Here is a 9,742-nt window from a genome sequence, read left to right as displayed (position 1 = left end):
TTTTAAATATTTTTAATTGAACACTTACTAATTCCAGGTCTAATCTGAGTGGTGTGAAACACACATGGCATCAGATAAAAATGAAGTATAAGAATATTGTACAAAGTGGTATGGCTGTACATAACTATATCTTATTCTTAAAATATATTATAAAATATATTTATTTACAGGAAAAATGAAATAATGAAACACAACAGTGAATTTGACTGTAATGTATATTAAAAAGGTTACAGGGTGGATGGTGGGGTGGGGTGGGTGGTGGTGCATGATTTAATGTGGAAAGCAGTGATTGCAGATGGAGTCTCTGACAACTCCACCATCTCTGTTGTCACCCACATGCATGTAAGGTTCCTCGTCTGTGGGCATGTCAGAGATGGTAGGCTGTCGCTCTTCCTGGATGGTTGCAATGTTGTGTAATACCACATATGCCATTATTATGTGGCACGCCCTATATCACAATCTAGGGTTTGCAATGATTTAACTATTACACTGCATGTGAACAACTAGCAAAACTACCGCAGGCCTACTCTGTTCAGATTTGTTGTACAGTGTGGAATCATACACGGATCCTGGCCATCTAGCTTCAACATTTGTGACGAGGTGGGAAGCATCACATATGATCTTAATGGGGAGAACGGTCAGTTACAATAGCTACGTTATTTTTGTTACCATTAAAGATAAGTATTCATTAAGGATTAATGAAGTATAAGAATATTGTACAAAGTGGTATGGCTGTACATAACTATATCTTATTCTTAAAATACACTACCGTTCAAAAGTTTGGAGTCACCTAGACAATTTTGTGTTTTCCCTGAAATCTCATACTTTTATTTATCTAATGAGTTGCAAAATGAATAGAAATATAGTCCAGACATTGACAAGGTAGAAATAATGTTTTTTTTTTATTTGAAATAATTTTCTACTTTAAACTTTGCTTTCGTCAAAGAATGCTCCCTTAGCAGCAATTACAGCATTGTAGACCTTTGGCATTCTAGCTGTTAATTTGCTGAGGTAATCTGGAGAAATTTCACCCCATGCTTCCAGAAGCCGCTCCCACAAGTTTGATTGGGTTGATGGGCACTTTTTTCGTACCATACGGTCAAGCCGCTCCCACAACCGGTCAATGGGGTTGAGATCTGGTGACTGCGCTGGCCACTCCATTACCGATAAAACACCAGCTGCCTGCTTCTTCTCTAAATAGTTTGTGCATAATTTGGAGATGTGCTTTGGGTCATTGTCCTGTTGGAGGATGAAATTGGCTCCAATCAAGCGCTGTCCACAGGGTATGGCATGGTGTTGCAAAATGGAGTGATAGCCTTCCTTATTCAAAATCCCTTTTACCTTGTACAAATCTCCCACTTTACCAGCACCAAAGCAACCCCAGACCATCACATTACCTCCACCATGTTTGACAGATGGTGTCAGGCACTCATCCAGCATCTTTTCAGTTGTTCTGCGTCTCACAAATGTTCGTCTGTGTAATCCAAACACCTCAAACTTTGATTCGTCTGTCCATAACACTTTTTTCCAATCTTCCTCTGTCCAATGTCTGTGTTCTTTTGCCCATATTAATCTTTTTCTTTTATTAGCCAGATATGGCTTTTTCTTTGCCACTCTGCCCTGAAGGCCAGCATCCCGGAGTCGCCTATTCACTGTAGATGTTGACACTGGCGTTTTGTGGGTACTATTTAATGAAGCTGCTAGTTGAGGACCTGTGAGGCGTCGATTTCTCAAACTTGAGAAACTTAATGTACTTGTCTTCTTGCTCAGTTGTGCAGCGGGGCCTTCCACTTCTCCTTCTACTCTGTTTAGAATCTGTCTGTGCTCTCCTCTGAATTGAGTAGTACACACAATTGTAGGAAATCTTCAGTTTCTTGGCAATGTCTCGCATGGAATAGCCTTCATTTCTCAGAACAAGAATAGACTGTCGAGTTTCAATTGAAAGTTGTCTTTTTCTGGCCATTTTGTGAGTTTAATCGAACCAACAATTGTAATGCTCCAGATTCTCAACTAGCTTAAAGGAAGGTCAGTTTTATAGCTTCTCTAATCAGCAAAACTGTTTTCAGCTGTGCTAACCTACTTGCACAAGGGTTTTCTAAATATCCAATAGCCTCCTTACACAGTTGTCAAACACAATGTACCATTAGAACACTGGAGTGATGGTTGTTGGAAATGGGTCTCCATACATCTATGTAGATATTGCATTAAAAACCAGACGTTTACAGCTAGAATAGTCATTTACCACATTAACAATGTATAGAGTGTATTTTTGATGCATTTAATGTTAGCTAAATTGAAAAAAAACTGCTTTTCTTTCAAAAATAAGAACATTTCTAAGTGACCCCCAGGGGCGAGGCTAGGGTATTTTTAGTGGTGCTAGAGCACCACCGTGAAGTTGCTCAGCACCCCCTGGCTCAACACATTTTTTAAATATTATATTATGCAAAAACCTTGCTCTGCACCTGCGCAATACTTTGGTATTGTGCCTCTGTGAGCACTGGGGGCTGGGCACCCCTAAAGACCAGATCCTAAAATCGCCCCTGGTGACCCCAAACTTTTGAACGGTAGTGTACATTATAAAATATATTTATTTACAGGAAAAATGAAATAATGAAACATAACAGTGAATTTGACTGTAATGTATATTAAAAGGTTACAGGGTGGATGGTGGGGTGTGTGGTGGTGCATGATTTAATGTGGAAAGCAATGATTGCAGATGGAGTCTCTGACAACTCCACCATCTCTGTTGTCACCCACATGCATGTAAGGTTCCTCGTCTGTGGGCATGTCAGAGATGGTAGGCTGTCGCTCTTCCTGGATGGTTGCAATGTTGTGTAATACCACATATGCCATTATTATGTGGCATGCCCTATCAGGGGTTACTCTGAGCCCCTTCAGGCACTGGAACCTGGCCTCGAGGATTCCTAGGGTCATTTAAATTCTTGCCCTGGTTTTGCTGTGGGCCTGATTGTAGCGGGGCTGTGGTCCAGGTGCAGGATCTGAATAGGGAGTCATAAGGTAGGCCTATAGGACAGGCAGGGATACCCTCTGTCTCCATGAAGGAGGCCGTCATAGTGTCCTATAATCGCACTAGGGTTTGCACTGATTTAACTATTACACTGCATGTGAATAACTAGCAAAACTACCGCAGGCCTACTCTGTTCAGATTTGTTGTACAGTGTGGAATCATACACGGATGCTGGCCATCTGCCCTCCCGGTTTGACCCACGCCTGTCCTTTCGATCATGGTTTCGGTATTCCCTTTAATAAATCTCGCTCTCCTCAGCGTTTGTGTCCGCCTCCTCGCTCCGTAGCGCGAGCTACGTTACAGATAAGTACATTATTCATTAAGAATTATAAAGGTTAGTACCTGTACATTAATGCTATTGATGGATTTTCATGTTCTAATAGTGCTGGAATAGGTAGCATGTAGGTTTCATCAATGCAGTCAATCACTCTAGGGCAGGGGTCTCCAACACGTCGCTCGCGAGCTACCAGTAGCTCGCCACCCCTTTCCGAGTAGCTCGCCAAAGGGCCAATGAATTACATATAAATTTGTAAACCTAATTGGTCCCATCGAGAAATCTACTTAAATTTATGTCCAATCAAAATTCACAGTTGTCCCTCCCCTTCTAACACTAAATGATTATTCGCCAATTACACAACAGTTAGTTCACAATCCGACTGGTTGAGAAGTGTTCTAACCCTGCAGATATGTGTGATAACAGCACGGTATTCTCATTCTCTGTATCACTCTGCGGACGCGTTGTCAAGTAACGGCATGTACGTATATTCACGATAACACACTCCCTCTCGTGTTCTATTGCTCAATTAGCTGTCAATCAAAAAGTTAGGCTGCCGTCAATATTGAATAAACCAGGGGTCACCCACGTCATGAGTCGCCCGCGGGCTTGTTTTAAAAATAGCTCACTATAGCGCCATGCACCAAAGCGCTGCATCGTTTATGTTTTTGCTACTATTATAGATTGTCCGCGGTTGCTAGCCTGATTATTTTTTTAATGAACGTTATCGTTTTCAGCACAATCCATTACTTACATCAATAACTTTATTATTATAATAACATTTCAAATATTACACATCGCGGATCAGCCCTAAATTCTCTCCAGATCAGTGGCGGCCCCTGACAAATATCTCAGGGGGGGCAATTGTTGTGATGACATCCAAGGTGACCTCACAAACAATTTTAAACATGGAGAGGCCAGATTTACCTTTAATTAAATAAACTGAATCTTTCCCACTCAATTTCTGTATTCTCAGACAGCATTTTATTTTGGGTGTTGCATTTTAAAAAATTTTTTAAAATTTTTACTAATTACATTAATCACTTGTACTGAAATTTTGCTCGTCTCTCTTTAAAACCAGCAAAGTGATCAATAACCCTCTCATTAAAGTCAGGCATGTTCCTGACTTGTTCCTGTCTTTGACGTGCCCTTAAAGACTGTGGCAGATTTCAAGTGCTCCTCAAACACCTCATCCAGCGACGCCACTAAATCCACCAGGCCACGGAAAATCCCAGGGTTGTTGGAGCCCTCCGTTTCATCTCTGCCTCGCAGTGCCAATTCGAACACTCCACAAAATTTAACACAGTCAATAAGACGGGCCAGTATGTGGCGGTTCTTGCTCACCTCGTCGTTGTGCTTACGCACAGCTATCCTGTAGCCCTCGTCCAACTGCGCAGCAATATTTATCTTCCCGAAAGCTGAAAATTTCAGGCAGCTGTCCATATGTAGCTTCGACGTTTCATGTTTTTTCACCTTCTCTGAGAGATGATGCATGTCACTGACACCTGTAGTCGTCCATGCGATGTCTGTGCCAGTACCGCCATTTGGATGGAACAGAATGCAGGGATAGCAGAACAGGGCGCTCGCTACTTCACAGCCCGCTAGCCATGTTTTCCGTTCATACCAGTTAAGGGAAAAACCCCGGTTATATGTTTTTCCTCCCTTTGTAGACACTTGCTTTATGCTTAAATTTGGCCTCGGTGGCCCTAATTCCTTAGTTGCTAATTTGTCGTCATTGTTACGACGAGAGAATGGCACTTCTTTTAATGACACGATCGAGTTTTTCTGTGTTGAAGGAACGCTGTCCATGTTGAGCAGATTGCGAACTTCCGTAATTTCCCTACGTAACGTCTGACGTAAGCACGTTGGGGCGAGCCCTCCCGGAACCCATAGACATTGCATTGCAGCGCCTACACTTTGAAAAAAAAACTTTTAACATGAGAGTCTACGAGAGCAGTCGGGGCGATTTACAGTTAGACTCAAATCGCCCCAAAAAAGGCGGGACTACAGGGAACGTCATCGCTGATTGGACAATGGCATTCAGAGGCAAGAGACGCTGTCCAGTAGAGTACAGACATAGCTAGTGAAATACCGTGATAGAATGAGAGAAAAAAAAAACCTCCTTTTTATCCTGGTGGGGCGTCGCCCAATCGCCCTAATGAACAAGCCGCCACTGCTCCAGATTGTTATATATCGGTCTTCGTTTTTTGCTAGTGGAAGTTTTCTTTATAGTGTAGGAGATGCGGAATCTGTCGGCAAAGCTACTGTATGTCGGTCTGTCCGAAAACTATGTCCGGCATTAAAATGACTAGTGCCCGGTTTTGTGGTGTTTCCTGGGCTTAAGCCAGTTATGGACATCAAAGAGGAATTCCACAGCATCATTGGTTTGTCTTTAATTCACACGGACAATAAAGAAATTAAGCAAAGGAGAGGCAATATATAACGAACTTCATTCCATTTACATTTTAAGGATTTCCTAGAGTGATTGGCTGTATTGATGGAACCTACATATGCTACCTATTCCAGCACCATTAGAACATGAAAATTCATCCATAGCATTAATGTACAGGTACTAACCTTTATAATCCTTAATGAATACTTATCTTTAATGGTAACAAAAATAACGTAGCTATTGTAACTGACCGTTCTCCCCATTAAGATCATATGTGATGCTTCCCACCTCGTCACAAATGTTGAAGCTAGATGGCCAGGATCCGTGTATGATTCCACACTGTACAACAAATCTGAACAGAGTAGGCCTGCGGTAGTTTTGCTAGTTGTTCACATGCAGTGTAATAGTTAAATCATTGCAAACCCTAGATTGTGATATAGGGCGTGCCACATAATAATGGCATATGTGGTATTACACAACATTGCAACCATCCAGGAAGAGCGACAGCCTACCATCTCTGACATGCCCACAGACGAGGAACCTTACATGCATGTGGGTGACAACAGAGATGGTGGAGTTGTCAGAGACTCCATCTGCAATCACTGCTTTCCACATTAAATCATGCACCACCACCCACCCCACCATCCACCCTGTAACCTTTTAATATACATTACAGTCAAATTCACTGTTGTGTTTCATTATTTCATTTTTCCTGTAAATAAATATATTTTATAATATATTTTAAGAATAAGATATAGTTATGTACAGCCATACCACTTTGTACAATATTCTTATACTTCATTTTTATCTGATGCCATGTGTGTTTCACACCACTCAGATTAGACCTGGAATTAGTAAGTGTTCAATAAAAAAATATTTAAAAACTCAATACAGTATTATAAAGGTGGAGAAAATAATAATATAATCGCACCCTTCTGCTAAATATAAAAATATCATAATATCTAAATATTCTGCATACGCAGTCATTAAAACTTCACGCTACAGTGGTGTGAAATACGATGTTCGGCTGATTTTTGCGTTTAAGTCCATGATAAATCCTATTTATCTGCGTTCCATTAAGAATGCATTTCATAGTTACGCGTGAACGCGCTTCTGTCTGGGTCAACCTACTCAGAGTTGAGCGATCCTGATTACTTTAACTCCGATCCGCCGTTTTGGAACCGAAAACTCTGAGTAGCTATGTCAGATCGGGGTAAGACAACTCCGAGTTCAGGGTTAAGTTTAGAGTTTGTTAACCCCGCTTCTTGGAATACCCCCCAGGTTAGCTTCAGAGCATACTGTAAGTTGCTATAGTAACGGACTAAGGTTTTCTCTAAGCTCGGTTTCTGGAACGGAAAACCTCAAGTTTCCGTGTATTCTGAGTTAACTTACCCGGTTTTCTCGCTTAACCCGCTTTGTGGAATACCCCCCTGGAAATGCAGACAAACGAAGTTAATACCGTAAAATCCATTATCAATAATTGTTGTACATTATTTTTAATAAATACATTTTTATCAACAGTTGTTTTGTGTATATTTACCTCTATAATATTTATTGGGTAAGGCTGTTCCAGTGTTGTGTAAGTTTAGCAGCGAGCCATTGAATGGAACTATTTTAACTGTCGGAGTGTTTTTAACCAAATAGGTCGTATTTTCTCGTCCTCTTTAACTCAAAATATTTCAATAAACAGCGATAATGGAACTGTGGTATAATCGCAATAATACACTCGAGGTTCGTGCTATACTGAGGCCTATGACCTCGTGCCTACGACCGCAGCACAGCAGTGCCAATATTACACTCCATCTCATGTATTATTGCGTAAGTATGCTCGTAGAAAATATCATTGGTCTATTTTAGTTTATAAGTCTATTTTAGGTCTACTCCCATCCTACCTTCTGACCTATATCAGTCAAAGGAGTATTGATTCTTACAATCTACGCTCCCAGAATCTTTTTTTATTGTCTGTTCCTAAAGTTAGAACTGAACTGGGAAAAAAGGCATTTAGGTTTGCAGCTCCATTTACTTGGAATGAGCTACAAAAAGACTTGAAACTTAAAGATCTGGTTTCTTTGGGCTCTTTTAAGAGGATGTTGAGCAACTTGGAGGTGGATGCTTCTAGTTGCAAATGTTTTGACTGATTAATTGATTTGACTTATTGTCTTGATTCTATGTTCTGATGTATTGAAAACTTGTTATTGTCTTTATGTATGATTGTTTTTATTGTAAATTGTGAATGTACTGCTGCCTGTCTTGGCCAGGACACTCTTGAAAAAGAGATTTTTAATCTCAATGAGGTTTTTCTGGTTAAATAAAGGTTAAATAAAATAAAAAATAATAAAAAGTACAGGAATACTAGACATGGTTTTTAGACACGGTTTCTTCCAGAGCGGGGGAAGAGTCTGATGCGTGGTGTTTGCCGACAGCACCACAGATGTCAGAGGTGACCTATGACCAGACATTTGATTTGCTGCTGTAAATCATAATGGTTGATAAGACTAGGTTTCATATGGAGTCAAATTAGGGTCTTTAATGGTGACGAGAAAAAAAAAAATATCGCAAATATAAGATTAGCATTTTGCATTTTACGTTCCTATTTTGTTTCTGCAATACTTTCCCTCTTTTGCGTTTCTTTCTTTTCTTTGCATTTGTTGCTGCTTTTTTTGCAATACTTTCTCCCTTTTGCATATCTTTCTTTTGTTTGCGCTTCACTGCTTTTCTTTGCGTCTCGCATTTTACGTTCATAATTTTTTTTTGCGCTTCTCTCTTTTCTTTGCTCCAGTTTTACCCTCTGTGTGGGGGCGGGGAAAGAGGCGTGGCCAAGAGCAAAAGGCGTGCTGTGAACGTTCAGCGTCAGTTCAGCTTCCTTCCACTCACTGAACTGAACTGCTGCTGCAGCGCATCTGGTGTTAAAGGAAGAGAGAGGTCGGGTGTGTGCGAGGTGGTGGCGCATTTCAGGGCATTTTTTTTAATCGCTCAGGTTTTCAAAAGATCATTTCAAACCGACCTCAGTAAAATGTTAATAATAATAATAATAATAATAATATATATTTTTTAAACGAAGTTTCAAAAGGGCACTTTCGTTGATAAAGGGCAGAGTTGGTGGTGCTTTAGCACCTGATGTCTATGTCTGCACGCATACCTGTGGTCCAGCTGGGCGACCGTCTGCCATGATACCAGTAACCAAATTGCCACGCTGTGTGACAGTTCAACTGATGACGCTGAACGTTCACAGCACGCCTTTCGCTCTTGGCCACGCCTCTTTCCCCGCCCCCACACAGAGGGTAAAACTGGAGCAAAGAAAAGAGAGAAGCGCAAAAAAAAATTATGAACGTAAAATGCGAGACGCAAAGAAAAGCAGTGAAGCGCAAACAAAAGAAAGATATGCAAAAGGGAGAAAGTATTGCAAAAAAAGCAGCAACAAATGCAAAGAAAAGAAAGAAACGCAAAAGAGGGAAAGTATTGCAGAAACAAAATAGGAACGTAAAATGCAAAATGCTAATCTTATATTTGCGATATATTTTTTTTCTCGTCACCATTAAAGACCCTAATTTGACTCCATACACCTCCGAAGAGGCAAAAGGTTGGTTAAACAGATATATATTTTTTAGCATTTGTATGTATATGTTCGTTTTGTATAAATATAAGGCAGCAAGTTAAGCGTGTTATATTTTGTATGTGTTTCAGCTCTTACGGTGATTGAATTGGTATTGGGATAAAAAATGGTTACGGTGATTGCTGAAATTGAGAAGAAGTTAAATAAAACCCATAAAATCATCAGTAGGTCTCATCCTGGTTCGTGGGGGTATGCTACAGGAGAAATATTGGCTGAATATTGTGCAATGTCAGGCAAGTCAACCAGGAATTAATGTTTAAATTTACACTGTTTTTGTTTCACGCAGCTACACTACTTGAGTTTGCATGTCAGATAGAGGGCAATTTATTTATTTTCAATAAATTCAATATTTATTTTATTTATTTTCAATGTGGTCATATGTACACAAGACTGGATCAAGTTCTGTCCAGCCACAGTGAAATAAGCTGCATTTGA

Source organism: Brachyhypopomus gauderio, unplaced genomic scaffold, assembly GCF_052324685.1.
Source record: "Brachyhypopomus gauderio isolate BG-103 unplaced genomic scaffold, BGAUD_0.2 sc54, whole genome shotgun sequence".
Classification (NCBI taxonomy): Eukaryota; Metazoa; Chordata; class Actinopteri; order Gymnotiformes; family Hypopomidae; genus Brachyhypopomus; species Brachyhypopomus gauderio.
Note: the sequence above shows the minus strand (reverse complement) of the source record.